The following is a 17958-nucleotide window of genomic DNA, read 5'->3' as shown; positions in this document are numbered from 1 at the left end:
TGTTGTCTGACGAGAGTGTCTCAGAAGTCGTGCTGTTGCCCGGAGCCTGGGACTCTTGGCCTGATTCTACCTCCCCCTCCAAGATGTTTGGCTTCTCCTCTGTAATGCTGACCTGAGCCTGCATGGTTGTGCTGCTGTCGGGGCACTCGTGCTGTGCTTGGGCTGGGCTGTCCTCGAAAGGCACTCGGTTCAGGCTGGTGCCTGAGGAGTCTGGCAGGCTCAGGTCAGCAGCTTCAGCAGGTATGGGATGAACGAGAGCTTCAACGATGATGGCATTCTTCTCTTTATAACTGATGTTATATGGAAGGCTTTCATCTGAACTGCAGCATCCTGTGCTTAGTAACAGTTCTTCATTGATGGAATCACAGGATGCTGCATCGTAACATGCCTGGCGTCTTGGAGATATACAAGGGCTCGGGTCACCTAGGAAGGAGTAGATGCACAGCAGTTAGTGTCAAAGTTTCACAAGATGAATCATGAAACAGGTTCTTGACATTTGGCTATGCAGTGATGGTGGGCAGAAGCAAATAGGCTTCTAGCAACAGTGTCACTGCCTTGAAAGTGATCCTCGTGCAGGTCCAGCTCTTGTGTTGACAAGAGACTCATTTGGGAAAAACAGGAGTCAACTGAAGATGCCAGGCACAGGCTTGAATGCCAGAAGGATGTACAAGCCCACTGAAAGCATGAATTCTACCTGTGTTGCTGACAAGCAGTGATTTGAAAGCTGGATTTGCATGCTTACCTGCCAGGACCAAGACTTCAGCTTCAGAGGGCTCCCTGGCACTGCTCTGCAGTTGGCGTTTGGCCACAGGGGAAGGTTTGCCCAGGCAGAAGCAGGAACGCCAACTGCAAGCTGCTGACTCTGCCCTCTTACTGGGAGAACTCATTCTGCAGAGAAAACAGAGCATGCTGTCAGTCATGGTGCAGGGTGAGGGAAGAGCTGCACCGAACCCTTGCCAATAGTTGCCTGTTCCTGTCAATGCCTGGTTTCTGCTGAAACACAGCTTAGAAAAGCCCTCTGTTTCAAACAGCAAAGGATGCTTCCATTCCTACAGTTCAGCCCTCAAGTCCTGTTGGCTAAATACCTCTCAACGATGTCAAGCAGGGACATGGATCCCGAGAATGTTGGAGGCTCCGGCTGCTTCGCTCTCCTGGGGCAGGCCTTCAACGGGCAACGAAGGCAGGAGATGAACTTGCCCCGTTTCTTTGGCTCTGCGCAACAAAACAAAGAAACAAGTTCATTTCAGGCTTGGCTCGGTTGGACGAGGCCAAGTGCAACGCATTCAACAGAACACGTAACAACAGAAAGCATGTTCCCAACAAGGACACACAAGAACGGATTTTCCCCATCCCTGGAGGTGCCCAAGGAGCTTAATGCAGTTCTCTTTCTAAGCTTGCTCAACTCGGGCATTAATGAACCCCCTGAAAGCCACGTTCAGACCCCATTTTACTAACCCGCATTGTCAAATGTAAAATACGCACCTGGCTTTGGCAATGAATGTAGGATGGACTCGGGCAGTTTTCCCCTGATGAGTTCCACGCACTCACCAGGGAAAAAACCAACCTGTAATAAGAACAAAAAGACAGGTGGGCATTAGCCCAAGCCCAGAGCCAAAGGGAAGGTCCTCTGACACCGACACAGGGCAACTGTTTGCATCCAGAAGCCATCCTGTGCAGGCAGAGCAGCTCCAACCGGAGATTCTAGACACTACTGAAGCTGTGCTCTCTAGTCAAAAATGTGTGCCTACCTCAAAGCCACGCTTGCCTCTCCACCAGGGGCTCATCTCCTTTGGTGGCATATCAACAATGCACACGATGTCTCCAACCTGCAAAAGATTGAAACATCAATCCCAGCTTCAGCACAGCTAAAACAAAAGCCTTCTTCTACGACACAAAATATGAGAGTATTCCCGAGGCGTTCACACTCTATACTAATTCTGTGCACAACAACAAGGAACGCCTGGAACTGCTTACCTCCAGAGAGAGCTCATCCGGCCCCTGGGCGACGTGGCTCCTAATAACATGGGCTGCCGCAATCGCTGGTACGTTTAAAGATGACATAGCACGCACCAGCTGCGGCTTCCGCATGTTATCAGCCTGCAAAACAGAGCACAGGCCGTGGTCAGGAGCTGAGGACAAATCAGGAGGATTTCAAGGTGAGGAGCACATCTGCAGAGAAAGCTGCAGCAAATGCGCTCTATCCTTATCAGGAGCACTTCAGAAGGAGCTGCACGTCTCATCACAGTTATTTCCCTTCCTGGTGTGCATTGCCAGGCCATGCAAAGATGCATCTCTCTCTACCCAGACTCATCAGGAATGGCACTGGCGCAGACAGCTGGCCAGGCCCTTTTTGGCCCATTCTTTCCTGCAGGAGAGTACATCTGCAGCTCCTTCTAATGGTTCAACACAGGGAACAAAGACCGGCCAGAGCTTCATACTGTACCTCCGTCGCCGCCACCTCAGGCTCACGGCTGATCTCACTGCACGCAGCACCCATAACAGCAAGTGTGAAGAGCTGGAACAAAGCAGAAACACACTTCTGTTTTCTCTGTTCACACAGCACAGTATGGACAGACTTCTTCAGAACTACATTCACATACCATGCGGCAAAACCATGCGGGGGGACAAATCATGGCACGTACCTGGCAGTGAGATCACCTCAAGCTATCTGCAGCAGTTGTCGCTTTGCTCGGATGGAATGAGAGCAAAAGCTGCACCGAGGCAGTGGGCGGAGGGTGAGGAGAGGAGAGAGGAAGAGCAGGTCAGTGAGCAGGGCTAAGACATCCATGGAATAACACACACAGCACAACCGTCCCATCCACTTGCTGCAAGACATGCTGAGTCTCAGGCTACGTGATGCCTGTCCGCCCAGCAACTTTACAATGCTTCCACTACTGAGCAAAGACAATGGAAGAAGCACGGGACAGGTGCCAACTTTACGGATACCCCCTTTGGAACGTGTGTACCAGGGGAAAATTATGTCTGATGGTCAAGAGTAAGCAATACGGTGCTGTGAGCTCAAACAGCCAGCAGTTCTCAACACCTCACTGCCCACCCATCCATCCCATGCCAGCTCAGCTTACCTACAAGCTGCTGCGCACGACGGTGAGAAGAAAAAGGCAATAAAGGCACTAACTAAAGGAACTAACTAAAGGCACTAACTAAAAATACTAACTAAAAGCACTAACTAAAGGCACTAACTAACGGCACTAACTAAAAATACTAACTAAAAGCACTAACTAAAGGCACTAACTAAAGGCACTAACTAAAGGCACTAACTAAAGGCACTAACAACACAACACTAACTAACAACACTAACTAACAACACTAACTAACAACACTAACTAACAACACTAACTAACGGCACTAACTAACGGCACTAACGACACTAAACGCACAAGAACAACAAATCAAGCAACCACTCCGACCACTAGCTCACCCACAAAGGAACACAGAACGCACCGCTCCTCCCCTCATTCCAGACGCTTATGACATCACCAACGGCCAACAGCCTGGTCCACCATGACCCCCCACAAGGCGGGGAGCCAAGACCACGTGGTCACATCTGATTCCAACACGGCACCACAACATTCCAGGACTCAGTGTGGGCTTGGAATTCTATCCTGGTGTGGCAGCGCAATGGGAGGTGTTAGGGCACAGCTGAAGAGCTGACAGACAACGGACGTTTCCAAAGGAGGGTGCCAGATTAACTCTCAGCATTCTCTTGCGGGGCTCTTAGGAATGCTTCAAACCCATTTTCACTGCCTAGCTCATTTCTAGAAAGTCCAGTTGAGAAATGCTCACTTTGTCTGGGGAACGCCTCTATGCATCATGAATGAAAAAAAAAATAAAATGGGCACGCGACCCTATGAAACTTACCTCTCTGCTCTTGCTGTCAGCCAGACACCTCAGATGAGCATGACGTGTCCCTGCTCCTGAATGAAGATCCACCCAAGTCTGTGTTCCTCTCTGCTCCATCTCTGGGTCTAAAAGAAACACAGACAGAGATGATTACAAGATCCTTTGTGCAGATGAAAGCACAGAGTGCACACGAATTCTCTTTAGCAAGAACTACTACTTGAGAATGCATAGAATCCACACATAAATTTACTTTCTCTTTAACCCTTTTTCCTTTGTACATGATTCCACTATTTATACCCTCAATTAATGATTCATACTGCACATGATGTTATGATGTAGAATATTGACAGCAACAGCACAAAACTATGACAGAATCCACAGACAGTTTTTTGAGAGGTAGTATGAAAGATGAACAGAAAGGAAATAGATTCATTAAAATAACCTTGTTAATCCTCTCCCCGTCAAAAAAGGAAGACTTCTGGGCACTGTTACCAGCAGCTCCTAGAACACCTTGCACCACAAACTGCGGCACATACATTTTCTTCCCACAGGTCCCTCACCTCCCTCATTAGTGTCAGATTCACTCAGGTTAAAATACATGGATCAGAACAGCCATTCAGTTCTGCTTAGGCAGGATCCCACCGCCGGGATGTCTCCCAGTCCCATTCCCTGCTTTTCCCAGCACCAGTTGGGGAAAGGAACAGCAACTGACATCACCTACCCAGACTTCTGCAGGGCCTTCCATTTGGTCTCACATCACAGCGAGAAGCAGGAGAGCTCTCGTGGTACAAGAGAGTGGTGGGCTGGAGAAATAAAGGCTGCCTCTAAGATGGTGCTTCAAACAACATGTGGAACTGGACATGAGACATGAAAGACAGGGCTACATGCCCCAAAAGGGGGGAAGTTCCAGTTGCTGCAAGCCATCGAGGTAACCAATAGAGGGGCCCTGACTACAGCCTGGGCGGGGAAAGGGACAATAGAGTATACTGGGCTGTGTGGATTAGGTGGCCTGGCACATCTCAACCACAGAAATATAAAGCCTTGGTGGACACTGGCGCACAATGCACCCTAATGCCCTCAAGTCACCAAGGGACACAACCAATATAGATCCATGGAGTGACTGGGGGTTCCCAAGAATTGACTATGTTGGAGGCCGAAATAAGCCTCAATGGTAAAAACTGGCAAAAACACCCTACTGTGACTGGTCCAGAGGCTCCATGTATTTTGGGTATTGATGACCTTAGGATGAGATATTTTAAGGATCCCAAGGGCTATCGATGGGCCTTTGGGATAGCTGCTGTTAACACAAACTGTGTTAAGCAGCTGTCAGCTTTACCTGGTCTGTCAGATGATCCTTCTGCTGTGGGGTTGCTCCAGGTAAAAGACCAAGTGGTACCAATTGCCACCAAAGTGGTACAAGACAGCAGTTCCGCACCAATAGGGACTCATTGCTCCTCATTCACAAGCTAATTCGCCAATTAGAGAATCAGGGATTGATTAGCAAAACTCACTCGCCTTTTAACAGCCCCATATGGCCAGTGCGTAAAGCCAATGGAGAATGGAGGCTGACGCTGGATTACCGTGGCCTGAATGAATTCACACCTCCATTGAGTGCTGCTGTACCAGACATGATAGAACTCCAGTATGAACTGGAGTCAAAAGAAGCAAGGTGGTTTGCCATCATTGACATTGCTAATGCCTACTTTTCCATCCCATTGGCTGCAAAATGTAGGTCACAGTTTGCTTTTACCTGGAGAGCTGTTCAGTATACCTGGAACTGTTTACCTCAAGGGTGGAAGCACAGCCCAACCATTTCCATTGGTTGATCCAAGCTGTCTTGGAACAGGGTAATGCTCCCGAACACTTGCAGTATATTGATGATATTGTCGTGTGGGGCCATACAGCAGCAGAGGTTTTCAAGAAAGGAAAACAGATAATCCAAATTCTTTTGCAAGCTGGTTTTCCCATTAAGCGCAGCAAGGTGAAGGGGTCTGCCCAGGAAATCCAGTTTTTAGGTGTAAAACGGCAAGATGGGCATCGACACATCCCAGCAGATGTGACTGACAAAATCACTGCTATGTCTCCGCCCACCAACAAGACAGAGACCCAATCTTTTCTGGGAGTAGTGGGCTTTTGGAGAATGCATGTCCCAAACTACAGCCACATAGTGAGCCCCCTCTATCAGGTAACGTGGAAGAAGAATAATTTCTCATGGGGTCCTAAGCAGCAGCAGGCTTTTGAGCAGATAAAACAAGAGATAGCCCATGCCGTGGCCTTGGGGCCAGTACGGACGGGACAGGATGTGAAAAACATAATCTACACTGCTGCTGGAGAAAAAGGTCCCACTTGGAGTTTGTGGCAAAGAGCTTCAGGAGAGACCCAAGGCCGACCCCTGGGATTTTGGAGTCGAGCATAGAAAGGGTCTGAGGAGCGCTATGCTTAAAATGAGAAGGAGATCTTAGCCATGTATGAGGGGGTTCGGGCTGCTTCTGAAGTAGCTGGGACTGAGGTTCAGCTCCTTCTAGCACCTCGCTTGCCTGTGGCCCCCCTGTCATGAACACAGGTAAATTTTTGTTTAAACCGTGACAACTACCCAGAATGCTGCATCAGGGAATTTTTGCCTAGAACTTTAGAGAACTATTTTTAACTCAGAAAGGTCAGAGATAGAAAGTTCACACTGATTTCTGGGTCACCAGCCTCACCGTACATCAGCATTTTTGGTTTTTAAATGATACATAAAGTTCTCAATGGCACTGCTCTAGTTGGTAGTTCTTTCCCTTTCCATGCAGCTCGCTCTGTGCATGGCTTGTGAACCGCTATTCAGGCCAGACAGCTGCAGCCCCAAAGACCTGCCATAAATGTACAAATTCTACCAGGATAATGTCTTGGGAGTGGAGAAACAGGATGCGCAGTCATATGGCTCTCACACATACCTTGTACAACCAGCTTGGCTCTGGACTGGGCATCACCAATGTCACAGGTGTACACGTCACTGTCACTTTTCTCCAGATTTCTTATGCTCAGCTGCAGGTCTCGTCCTTTCTGTGCCATCTCGTATTTCCTGCCAGGCCTGAGCTCAGCAATGCCTTTCCTCCATATGACGGTGTATGAGCATTTCTCGCACTGAAATGAAAAAATTGTAGTTCCACTTTCTTCAGTTTTCAGATCTGAAAGTTCCTTGATAAAGTAATTAGGTTTTCCTGGAAGGAAAAGAGGGGGATGAGGGTGTGGGACAAAGGGATTTGTTACCCGAACAAGTCTCAAGCATACAGAGGTGTCCTGAATCTCCTTTGCCCTCACTTCTAGAACATCACATAGAGATGCAAAGAATCTAAGAAGTCCACAGAGTCCACCCATTTACATAGGCTTGATCATTCCAGAAGATATCTGGAAAGTTTAATACCATTATACATGCACTGGTAGGATCTCATCTGATCAACTGCATATAGTTTAGATTACACATATTCAATATAGACTAATTCAGATTGCCATATTTTCTTGGCTCACTAACACCCAAGATCATAGAATCATAGAATGATCACAGAATCATAGAATGGCCTGGGTTGAAAAGGACCTCAAAGATCATCTAGTTTTAAAGCCCCTGCCAAGGGGTCACCAACCACCAGACCAGGCTGCCCAGATCCACATCACACTGGAGAATCATTCAGTTTCCAGATTATTTTAAGGAAAAGACTTTAATCCATCATATTTTCTGAAAACTAAGAACTGATCCCGCTCAAGGAAACAGAAGAGAAAAACATCACCCACAGGCTGCAGATATTTACCTCGACTTCTCTACATGCCATCCCCAGTGTGCTTTTCAACTCACCTTGCAGTAACCCTGGCTTTTGTTTCAGAGTCCTCTGTCTCACAGGTGTACTCCCTGCTGTCCTTGGCAGTAGAATCATGGATGATCAGAATGGCCCCAGTTCCCTCCTGCTGCAAGTCGTACTTCTGGCTTTTTCTAATTGCTTTGCCATCCTTGTACCAACTGATGTTCACATCTGTTTCGACAGCTCACAGCTTAGGCTGATGTCCTGCCCTGCTGCTGCTGTCGTATCCTCCAGCTGTTTTGTAACCTCAGTAGGTTTTCCTGGAAGAAAACATGCTTTTTAAGTAACACACACATGGTAGGATGCCTCTCTCTAAATACACGCATCTACATGCTGGAGATAAGTTAGAGAGGCATTTGCAACAGAGGCCATCCTACAGCCAGCAGTAATCTGCAAAGTACAGACAACAGAATTCAAGGCACCATTTATTCTCTCTTAAATCTACCCAATTGAGGATGATGAACCATGACTGAAAACTGCCTCTTTCTTCTCTCCACTCATCACACTGGGAGCCTCGGATGATGCTCTCAGATGCACATGTTCTAGATAGGAATTTGTTGTACAGCTAGATGATGTGAAGGCCATCCCTTCAGCTTATACTTAGAGGATATTTGCTCCCACAGTTCCCTCAACAGATCATTCCTGATTTACTGGCAATGGAACAAGCTGGAGTGAGATGCCCATTTCCAACACTACCCCAGTGCTTTGGGTAGTTCTCACATTTGTGTCAAATGGTTCCTCCTTTTACTTATTTTTAAGAGAAATTCTCAGTGCTTCAAGGTTCAAGTAGAAGGTTGCTATTCACTTTAACCATATTATGAGTTAGCTCTCACGACAATCTTATCAGAAGACAGTTGAAGGAATCAGACCCCAGAATCTCTCCCATCTCATTACCTTTCACAGACTGAGAGGCTTTGGAGGTTAGACCACGGGCAGTAAAAATGACTTCCCCAGCGTCAGTAAGAGTCACACTTTTGATAATGAGAGTATATTTCCAACCCAAGTTAGAAGCTTTAAATCGCCCACCGCTTTCCACTCTGCTTCCATTCAGTGTCCAGTTGAACTCATCAATGCTTTCATGGGACAGAATGCATTCAAAAGTACAATCTTCTCCCTCCTGGATTTCAGTGTTTTTCAGCCGTTTGCTAATGCCAGTATTCAGCTCTGGAAGATAAGAGATAGGTTAGTATGAGGTTTATATGGAGAAAAGGCATTTGTGACTGACGTGAGTAGCAGGACTGGTGTTTTAACTCAGGATTTGCAGAACATGGCTGTGTTCCTTACTGATGTATTCTCTAAGACATTCTCCACTCAGAATTACCAGAAAGCTATAAAAAAAAAGAGACGTTAATCTCTTGGCTTTGCTCTGGAAGAACTACAAGGAGAGCAGCTCAGTCCATGGAGCACAATGAAGATTCAATGAGCTACAGAGGGAAAAACCTAACAGAGAGGACAACTCTAGGAAGCTGCGTGAGAAAAAGGGTTTTGCCTATGACAAGAAATTAACTGTTTCTATTAGCTCTTTTGTTACCATCCTACCCTACTGGTGTTCAAACCATTTCTCCATTTTAGGGATGTTTAGAAAGGAAACATTTCCAGGACATTCTTGACATGTTTGGTGATTTTCATGGCAAAAGGAGATACATTTACATCAAAAGCAATGGGAATTTTCCAGACATCACTGCGCTACATTGCAGTAATACACTTCTATTGTAGAAACTATTAAGGCTCGTGGGGGAATAGGTGTAAGACATAGTGACCACACTGAATGTGCTTTTAGCACTCCTTTACTTTCCACAGTACTTACCCTGAACGCTGACCTTTGACTTGGCAACATCAGTGCCAATATCACAGGTATAGAAACCTGCATCTGGCTTCTCGAGGTCATGGAGAAGGAGACATAGGGTCTTCCCAGACTGTACCAGCTCATACTTGTTGCCAGAAGTGAGCACATCACCGTCCTTTTTCCTCACTGGTTTGACCTTCTCTTTAGAGACTTCACATTCCAATTTAATCACACCCCGCTCCTCACCAAAAACATCATCCAAGGACTTCATGAAGACAGCAGGCTTCTCTGCAATTAAACAGCCAAAACAGAGCAACGTGATACAGAAGTTGAGACATTTCCAGTTGCTTTCAGCTTTTTAAGGAGAGATCAATAAATCTTTACCAGTACTGACAACACCAATATAGAACCTAAAGCGGTTTCCTGTCTCTTGACAGAATGCACTTTAAGGAATTCTGAACTAATCAGTAGGAGAATACAGGGAACAGGAGGGACAGCCTGCATTGCTGTGGGTGGGACTGATATCATATGAAGTTATTGGGATGCAGCTCTTCTAAAGCTGGAGAGCTGGCATTGCCCTCACATGGAGCAGAGCTCATACAGCAGGCCACAGGATTAAGAGGATAAGCTGCTGAACACTTTTGATTTTCCTCTTTTATTGACTCCTTTTATCTATCTTCTATTTCACACATCAGATGTTTATACTGGGGAAAAAACATCCACCAAATGCAAAGGAAAGAAGAAAGAGGAAATCCTTCAAACTCTGAGCGCATAGAATAAAAGAGCTTAATTGCTGGGGAGAGCAGATTAGAATCACAGTACCCTTAGAATTGGAAGAGACCCTTAAAGGCCATCTAGCCCAGCTCCCCTGCAATAAACAGGGACATTCACAGCTAGATCAGTTTGCTCACAGCCTGGTCATTAGTCATCCCAGAGGCAAAACACACACTGAATGATCTCTCCCTGCAGTCATAAATCCTTGGGGCAACAGCATTGACACTGCATGTTACTGAAGCAGTAAAAGAAATTGCTCTTGTAACTCTCCTTGTGTTAAGTAAAATGATGATAAAAAGCAATGGAATGCTTTGGCAGGACACCAAAACCATCCTCCTTCGTTGATATCTGCTGCAATGGAACCTTCCACTGGAAGAAGCCCCTGATGACTTGTCACCCCAGAGAGGTGAGCTTTAGAAGCAGGACTGCTGCACAACAGAATGAACTGGAGCTCCTTAGCATCTCTTACATCCAGGAGGGCTGTGATCAGACCCACCTCTCACCTTCAGGCGCGCGCCTTCTGACACCTTGTCTGACTTCACTGTCACTGTGCCAGCATCCTCAGGCTTAACCTGCTTCATTGTCAGTGTGCAGCAATTGCCAGCGTTCTTGATTTCATTGTAATTGTTGGTGTAAAGGTGGTTGCCATTCAGGAACCATTCCACGTCCTCGTCATCATGGGACAGCTCGCAGGAGAAGACAGCAGAGCTCTCTTCTTCAATTTCCACATCCTGCAGGTGCTTCGTTACTTCTACATTGCGAGCTGTGGGGAAACAAGGTGAACTGTTACCACTAGTCTATCAGCGTCAGTTCCATGAGGTATTTTGCTAGTGTATGTTGCTCAGCATCCGCCTCCCCAGCTTTTGATGCTCTTCTTAAGAAGTGAAGTGGAAGAGGCCGTCCCAAATCAAAGTTCAGTTCTTTCAGAATCGTGATCTCCATTTCTCTAACATCAGCACTGCTGCAGGTATTATCAGTATTATAAACAAAGTCTGCTACATCAGGAGAGTACATCTCTTCGTATTTTGAGGCTAGAAGCAGCGCTGTCAGTATGTATGTGACACTACTAACGCATACTGGGATGTGGTAGAATGGTTAGACTAGATGATCTTTGTGTAATCTTCTCAGTGAAGATTATACATTTATAAAGTTAGCAGGAGAGAACGGCAGAAATCAACCAAGAGAAGAGAAATCTGAGGTGAAATAGGACATGGAAGAGGCCACCCTCCCTGCTCATACCTTCAGCTGTCAGCGTGGCCTCAGTCTCTGCAATTCCCGCCTTGCACTTGTACACACCAGCATCATCGGGCTTCAGCATCAGAATCTTGAGCTCTGCTGAATGCTTATCCCTCTTGATCTTGTACTTCTCAGAGGGCTCGATGGGTGTGTGGCCCTTGAAACATTTCACAACCTTTGAGAAGGCCTGAAGTCACAGGACAGGATGACAGAATGATGTTCCAAAGCTGTCTTGTCCTCCAACTTCCTGGTGATTTGTATATGGTAATCTGCAAAACAGGGGTGGAAGAGAAGAAAGGATGAGGACAATTGGAAGAAGAGGAAAGTCTCTTGTGTGTATTCCATCCCAATTAATTTCATCTTCACAATGGTTGTTTGAACCACTCTAAAGATAAAACAAACGATTGCCTATAGGGAATGTCATTGACTACATTTCTATAAAGTAATACTGTATATTATCTACCAAATGCAAGGTCCAGCTCTTGTTCTGTGCTTATTAAACTGCTCCCAGTTAAGGCTTTTATTCAAATAAGAGTGAGTTGAAAATATAACAAGTACTTTAGGATGTGAATGGAGACTCTTACGCTGCAACGGGAAAACAGCTGATAAAAAGCCTGGAAGTTTCTTTCAGATGAAATCAATGACAAACTGCATCAAATTTAGGTGCTACCAAACTTAAACTTGTCTACTTCAGAAATACAATTAATTTCACCTGATTTGACTTCTTTGGAATAGCCAAGGACAAAACCACAGCTCTTTAGATCTGAATAGTAAGCACATCACAACTATTCAAACACATATTTTACTGAGATGCAGCTGTCTCATTTAGTGTCCAACGACTTTGAACTGGAAATGGAGCAGACCCTCCAGACACACACACAATATTTCAACGACCCCAGTGAAGGAAGACTGTATGGTAATTAATTCTTCATCTTCATGATGTAAACCAAGCCAGGATATGTTACCTCTGACGAGCAGATTGGCTGTGGATTTGGATTTGCCAATTGAGAACTGAATGGTGCCTGTCATATCAGTGGTGGTTTTCGGTATGGTCAGCTGGTGGATGGTGCCTTCTTGCTGCATAATAAAGGTTATGCCAGCCTGTAAGACTTCCCCACGTAGATACCACTTGGGAAGTTTCACAGAAGGAATGGATATCTCGCATTCAAATTTGGCTTCTTCAGGCTCAGTCACATCCTCATCACACAGCTCCTTTACTAGATTAATGGATTGCTCTTTAAGAAGGATGGAACAAGAGAAAGCAGAGATGTAGAAGGAATGTAAAAAACCCTTACATTATCACCCTACTTACTCACATCAGCATTACTGCACATGAACACTACACCTACCAGCTCAAAATGCCTTAAAACATCATTAAAAAAATAGTAGAAACAAAGGAATGTTGTTATGAAGTCAGACAATAAGACTGACAACCTGAAGAGAGCCCAGATCTTCTGATTCCCAGTCCAACATCCAAATCAAACCATGACCTTCCCATCCCGATATCAAACTCCTCGCATTACGAAGTGGAATAGAGGTTCAATGAAACACGGACATTGATAATTACTTTGGTTAAATACAGCAACTTAGCTCTGAACAACAAGTTTTCTCCTAGTAAAGGTCCCTGTAGCTCAAATGTAATGGCTCTACTTAGGATAAATTCATTTTCCAGGATGTTCTTGCCCTTATAATTGTAACAAGAAAAATATCGGTGGACTTTGGGAAAACAAAAAACCCTCTGAATTTAAATATTCATTTAATTTGCATTTTGTTTTCAAAGTAAGCGAGAATGGCTTTTGTATAAATCTATCTGCATTCCACTGCCTTTATTTTATTTTATTATTATTACTATTTTTACCTTCAACAAAGAAATGAGCACTGCTTTTATCATCAAAAACATCACAAGTGTATGTATCCTCATCTTCATAATTCGCATCGTTGATGATGAGTTTCTGATACACGCCATCGCTCAAAATTTCATATTTGTCACTGGGATGAATTTCAAGATCCTTTTTGTACCACTTCACTTTAGCATTGGCACGAGACACCTGGCACTCCAGGAATCCCCGATGCTTTTCAAGTGCAATCTTATCTTGCAGAGGCTTCACAGTTCTCTCAGGCAGCTCTAAAAAGAGGAAAACAAACAAACAAATATATGTGTGTATGTATGTATGTATGTATGTATATACACACATTATATATATACATACATATATATACACATTATATATATACATATGTAAATATATACATATGTATATTATCTATATATATATTGAACAATATATTTTATATATATATATGTTATATATATATATAATGATCAGCACAGTTTCTGTGAGAGAGGCTAACTCAGTAGTGATAGTTCTTCTATGAATGATTACTTAGATGGTGACGCTTTGTTAAGCACTTGATCTAACGCACAGCAAATAAAGAGCTAATTAAAAGAAGACCTGTTATCCCTATTTTACCACTTGGATGGCTAAATTTCAGAGGTAAGGAGTAATTTTCTCAGCACTGTACAGCAGTGAAGTGGCAAAGCTGGGGACTGAACTCTTGAGTAGTGTGCTAACTCAAATGTCTCCCTTTTCTTCATCACACTTAACATCATATATATACCTTAACATTGTATATATTAAAAAAAAACAACCCTGTGCTCTTTTCCTGTGCCTAATACAACTCCTCCAATCTCTGTGCTCTGCCAGGAGGGACATGTCTAAATAGGGTGGCAGATACACGCAGGAGATAAATATTTCCACTTCCCTCAGCCAACACTGCTCTGAATTTCTATGGGACACGTCGTTGGATGAAAAGGCATTTGACAAAGAAGGAAAAGAAAAAGTTTAGTCTGCTGTGTCATTCTCTTGGTAGCCAGAATAACTAACCCTCGCCAGTGTTAGTTCAAAGAATAGGCAGATTTTATCTCCTGACATGAGCAGTAATTCAAAGAAGCTCGTATATGATCCTGTATCCTGCATATTCACTGCAGGCAGGCAAAGACATTATGAGATAAGGGAGATCTACACATCACTCGTTATGAACACCTCATAAAGATAAAACCACACACAAGGGGAGAGTTTATGAAGAGGACCACTCTTGGACTACTTTCCAAGAGGCATCAATTAGTAACTCTCTTCGCTCATTTTTCACACTACTCTACAGTGTCCTCCTGAGCCCCCTTACTCCTGTTGCCAACTGCTGATGCAGGGAATCCTGAGGAACCAAGGATTCATAGTTGTTCCATCAGTAGTCCTTGGTCAGCTCTCCCTCCCTGCCCCTTCTGTTTTGATCCCACTAACCAAATTTTAGTTAGTCTGAAAAGAGGATGGAAACCTCCGCAGAAATTAGTTTCTAAATATCTTGCAATGGGCAGCTTGTAGGAGCCCCATCTCAATGCCCACAGCACAGGAGGCAGGACTGCTTAGCCCATGCACTAGTGCATTTACCAGCACAGATGTAAGCCCAGATCTATGCACACCAAATCCAGGCTCTCAGTTTGCAGAAGGAGGCATCCATGGAGCTGAAGTATTAGGCAGATATTGTGGTGGGGCAGCAGTTATTGAGACGCCAGACAGAAAGGACACAGATAACGTGGCAACTCAGCTTTACCATTATGACTGCTGATGGAACATCTAATTTCACTGCTCAAAAGAGAACTTCCATATAACTGGAAAGGATGAAATTCACAGGGGAAACCACACACAGACACACACAAAAGCAATACAAAGGAGATGAAGGATGGTTCACATACTGGTGATTCACTCTGAGACGCAAGCAAATGAAAGAGTATCCCCAACCATTTGCCTCCCCAAATGCTAAATACATAAACACTCCTTGCAGTGATAGCTCTGCCAGACGTGAGTCATACACTGTAAAACCTTACAGGGTCTATCAGTTTAACTTCAGAAATTCATTACACCACCAAAAACAGACCATCGTGTCCAGGCTGGTCCATTTCAGCTCTTCAAACCTGTTGGTAAAACTGCCCGAGAGCTGAAATGCTTACCAGCAAAAGCTAAAAACTGTAAATCAAATGTAATAAGCTGGCTTTGTCTACTGTATAGAAATGATGCCTGAAAAAAGAAAAGAAAAAAAAAAAAAAAAAGAACCTAAACCAGAACAAATGGAATGGCTGCATAAAACAGCCAGTACTGAAACTGCAACGCAACCTGGTTGCAGACTGAGAGAGAAAATGAGAGTTCACCAAAGTCATGGGACAGGACACATATTCATGTTCATGCTAACACTGAACCCAAGTGGCCACATGAGGACAGCATCTAGTAGGAAATCAGAAAAAAGCATCCTTTCAGAAGTCCCTTTGGCAGGTGGCATTTACCAGGGCACAGCAGACCTGTGTGTTCAGTAACCAGTCTGATGCTTCAGAGCCTGGTGATGAGCTACAAACTGGGGTTTAACCAATGCAACACATGGAGGGAAAATCTGTCTTGAGCATAAAGAAGAAAGAGAAAGGTATCCAAAAGGACTAACCAAGAAATGCCCAAACTGCCCATGAAGCATTTCTTCCTGTGGTGCAAAATAACACAAGAGGATTTATTTGCTCTTTCAGTTAAACATAAAATGAACCTTTAGGGTAGCTGATGTCTTGTCTTAGGCTGCTCAGCATGTGGATGTTCCCTGATCTTCATATTCACACTTGTGAATAATAAGACTTCTCTTATTTCCCTGGGAAGTAATGCCCACTTTTTTACTTTGACAGAGCTCCTTCCCATCCTAGAAGGGAAAATATCAAGTCAGATCTCCATTAGTCCTTCCATCTCTGCGCTGAGCAAAGGGAGCCTTCAGATCTATGCTTAATTCACCCACTCCCCTAGAATTAATGGAACTGTGCTTACTGGAACATATGCTGAAGCTTAAGCACAGTGCAGTGTTTTCAACATGTAGGAATGGCTATAGAACATGCATAAATTCTGGCTGACCTATGACAGCTTAAAGCACTGCAGAGGACTGTTAACAAGCTCGTTTGGACATCACCTTGAATAAATGACGTTATCCCCAAGTAAGGGAAGGAACAGCTGAGCACCGGGGAGGTACACAAAGTGCCAGAGCAAATTCTCACACTGTCAGGTGCAAAGAAAACTGAGATTTCACCCTAAAACCCAGTTCACAACAAGGCTACAAAATCCTGGCTGAGAATTTCTGTGTTAGAGTTGAAGCTCAAGACTGTGCTCCAACCAACAATATTTTGTGCAGCAAGACCTCAGGAGTTCACAAGAAACCCAAAGCAAACTTCCATTTCTACTTGATAAATGAACTCAGGACATAATAACAAAGAGTGCTGATCTGGGCAAGTAAAAGAGCACAAAGAAAAGAGAGCAGTGCAAAAGCTATCAAGCAAAAGCTCAGACTCGCATCACTTGGAAGTGAAATTAAAGGCTCTCATTCATTTCCAGAGAAGTCAGAAAGGAAAATACCATTACATGCCATACCTTGAACCACTTGACATCCACGTTGAGCCTGGACAGCTGACACTCACCTCTTTCAGCACCTGCTACTGGTTTATAAACACAGGTTTTGGCTCTGAGGGAAGAAAAGAAAAAGTATTGACTGAGGGACTGAAATGAGACCATCTTGCAGCTTTGTATGTACAGGTTGGAACAGGTTTAGGTTACCACTTGTGCCCAAACTAATAGCCTTCACTAGAGAATATCAGCTCTTCTGTTGAAACAAAGTGTCAAATCTAGGCAAGAAAGAACCTAGGAACTGAAGGAACCAAGAGAGTCCTTGAACACCAGTCCCATGGTTGCAAGTCACTATGCAAACATATTGAACCCAAAAGAACATCTGTCCTGCAGGCAACCAAAACCTGAGTTCCTTTTACTTAAGACCCACTGTGAAACATCAAAACACATAAACATGTGATAGTTACCCCTGGGCAGCCTGTGCCAGTTAATTCTGGGGGCAGACCTGCCATTATGAAATATTATGCTAACATGACAAAGAGAGAGAAGAAAAGCAAAATTAAGACTAGCTGACAAGCCTTGGCAGGAAGTTCTGCTCTCCATCAATTTAGTCCCATTATTCAATTCTCTTTGGAGCTGTCTCCATGCCTCTCTGGAGTTTTTTCTTTGAGAAGAAGCAATTAAGTAAGCTCTCCAATGCCAAAGTGCATACACTACTCTAGGGATTTGTTTTTTCTCCATGGACCAGTAAGTGTGACAAGCAAGGAGAATATGATGAAGAGCCTCATTTTTTACACTCAGTGTAAAAAAGAAAAAGGCAATTGTTGCTGGGAAGAAGGTGCATTTGCATTTGTGTCATCTGCAGAGGGTACTGGAGAAATGGAAAGTCTTCCACTGGAGCAAACAAAGGGCTCTCATTTATTGCAATCAAGGCCCAGCGTGTGGATCTCAGAGATCAGACCTACACCCTGCAGCAAAACAGACTTTCCCTGCGTGGGAAAGTTCAGTTTCTCTCTCCATCTGTGTCAGACAAAGCCCACCATGGAAT

General features: G+C 44.4%; 2 long non-coding RNA genes and 1 pseudogene across 4 annotated transcripts; all 3 read right to left on the bottom strand.

Moving 5' to 3' along the window:
• Positions 1 to 2393: 2393 nt before the first annotated feature.
• On the bottom strand, positions 2394 to 3546 carry LOC146755757 (uncharacterized). The gene is made up of 3 exons (XR_014937933.1): positions 3084 to 3546; positions 2643 to 2711; positions 2394 to 2515 (listed from the first exon to the last, which is right to left on the bottom strand). It is a non-coding gene; the product is annotated as an uncharacterized LOC146755757 (long non-coding RNA).
• Positions 3547 to 3755: 209 nt separating this feature from the next.
• Positions 3756 to 8850, bottom strand: LOC146755756 (uncharacterized). Of its 3 annotated transcripts, XR_014937886.1 has the most exons (5): positions 8589 to 8850; positions 7691 to 7954; positions 6795 to 6984; positions 4583 to 4664; positions 3756 to 3986 (listed from the first exon to the last, which is right to left on the bottom strand). It is a non-coding gene; the product is annotated as an uncharacterized LOC146755756 (long non-coding RNA). The 3 variants fall into 3 exon arrangements; XR_014937887.1 differs by lacking the exon at positions 4583 to 4664; XR_014937888.1 differs by lacking the exons at positions 7691 to 7954; positions 8589 to 8850 and adding an exon at positions 7111 to 7249.
• Positions 8851 to 9305: 455 nt separating this feature from the next.
• LOC146755755 (obscurin-like) lies at positions 9306 to 16114 on the bottom strand (annotated as a pseudogene).
• Between the last annotated feature and the right edge of the window lie 1844 nt (positions 16115 to 17958).

Source organism: Coturnix japonica, chromosome 30, assembly GCF_054131305.1.
Source record: "Coturnix japonica strain WE chromosome 30, WE-NBRP24, whole genome shotgun sequence".
Lineage (NCBI taxonomy): Eukaryota > Metazoa > Chordata > Aves > Galliformes > Phasianidae > Coturnix > Coturnix japonica.
Note: the sequence above shows the minus strand (reverse complement) of the source record. Positions and strands in the feature narration are given on the sequence as shown.